Below are 2,119 nucleotides of genomic sequence, written 5' to 3'. Positions count from 1 at the left end.
ATCAAATGCTCTGTGACCGTGTTCATGACTTACGTTCTCCCTCCACCTTTTTTACCCTGCTTCTGCTACCGTTGTCCTCTCTCTGTGCTTTCGCTTTCAAGTCCCCTGAGTGAGGAACCGGAAGGACTGCGACTATTTAATGACATTTTTGTGCAGAATTCTTATGCCCGCCCCTTAATTTATTGATACCCTGAGGAATATTGAATGGGGGATAGCTTCAGTTGTGGCCTGAGTATAAATAACTGTGGCATAAGTTAGAAATAAATAATTTACACCCGTAAACATCTATGGCTGCTTCCCACAAAAAAAGGTGATAAGAATGGGGGAAGCTTTGAGAAACTACAGGAGACAAACTACATCTCTGAGATAATCTGACTCAGTATTATGCACTTCCTTTTTTCAAACATAAGCCCCTTAATACCACTTATGATCTCAGCAGCTTTACAAAACGATTTTTTAAATTTATTTTTGAGAGAGAGACAGAGAGAGCAAGCAGGGGAAAGAGGGGGGGAGAAAGAATCCCAAACAGGCTCCACGCTGTCAGCGCAGAGCCTGAGGTGGGGCTCGATCCCATGAACTGTGAGATCATGACCTGAGCAGAAACCAAGAGTCAGATGCTTAACCAACTGAGCCACCCAGGCATCCTAAGAGACCCTTGCCTCTGATTGGAATGTAGAAAGTCAGGAGAAACAACTCATAATCCCAATTTAGAACCCAGAGCAGTAAGTTGAATGGGATGTAATGTCATGGTTTCTCATATTTAACCAACGATGGAGCTGAAGGTGTAAAAACATTTAACAATAAAACGTCGGGGCGCCTGGGTGGCTCAGTCGGTTGAGCGTCCGACTTCGGCTCAGGTCATGATCTCACGGTCTGTGGGTTCGAGCCCTGCGTCGGGCTTTGTGCTGAGGCTCAGAGCCTGTGCTCAGAGCCTGCAGCCTGCTTCGGATTCTGTGTCTCCCTTTCTCTCTGACCCTCCCCTGTTCATGCTCTGTCTCTCTCTGTCTCAAAAATAAATAAATATTAAAAAAAAAAATTAAAAAAAAAATAAAACATCACAAAACAGCACTACAAGTGAAATGAAACCTAAACGATAACAAATCCAGAGAGTGGCATGCACTTGCTAGGAGAGAGAAGAGCCACAGCTGCTTTCATTCCCGGCTAAGTGGTGGAAGGAGAAGAGAGCCAGTATGAACAGGCAATGAAGAAACCAACCACGCCCTCCACAAACATTAGCAGCTTTGTGCGAGCGGAAGCGATGCTTTGGAAACCTGAGAGACACGGAGAGTGTGCGCACGCCCCTGCAGACTATTTCCCCCAGGGCCTGGCCTTCCCAGGTGTGTGGGAGCAGTATGCGGTGTACAGATGGTAGGATTGAGGGAGAGATTGCTGGGGTTGCATGATTTTCCTAGCAGCAACAGGAGAGAGAATGGAGAAATCCCTTCAAGGCAGTGGAGGCTTACAGGGTGTAAGGCAGCTGCTGCAAAATGCTAACAGAAAGCCTTCTCAGACACGATGGCCTTTACCGAGGTCAAGGCCATATTCGCCAAAGGCTAGGCAGAGGGCAGGAGGGAGGAGACAAATCCTTGTGGGGAATTTTGGTCTTTCCACGTAAGGTGGCAGCTGCTGAAGACTGATGTGTGGCAGGAAAGCTGAAAGATATCTCCCAAGGCATCTGGGTCGTCACTGAGTCCAAACAGAAAGGCTGAGAGAAATTTCATTTCGTTGCCACTGTTGTATTTTTTTTTCCCCTTTGGGTTTTAGTCAAACATTTTGAAGATAGAATTGGGATTTTTCCTTCAGCAGAGCTGGGACCATGAGCATGAGAAAGATTCTGGATATCTCCTTGTGATTCACAGTCCTGATGCCGGCTTGTAGATTTCTGAGTAATTCTGTTTTGGCTCTTGCTCTACTCCCAGATTTTGGTGCTTCAGAGTCTCTCTCCTTCCTGTTATCCTGACCAGCTCATAGCAGTCACTACGTTGACCTTGAGGAGAGCCTCAAATATTTCAGAGGGACTTGTTTCATGTGTTTTCTGGGTATTTGCTCTATAGAAATGTCCACAAAACTGGTTACAGCATCTTTATTCATAACATGCCCAAACTGTAAACCTCCAAAT

This window comes from Panthera onca, chromosome B1, assembly GCF_046562875.1.
Source record: "Panthera onca isolate mPanOnc1 chromosome B1, mPanOnc1 haplotype 2, whole genome shotgun sequence".
NCBI classification, from domain to species: domain Eukaryota; kingdom Metazoa; phylum Chordata; class Mammalia; order Carnivora; family Felidae; genus Panthera; species Panthera onca.
Note: the sequence above shows the minus strand (reverse complement) of the source record.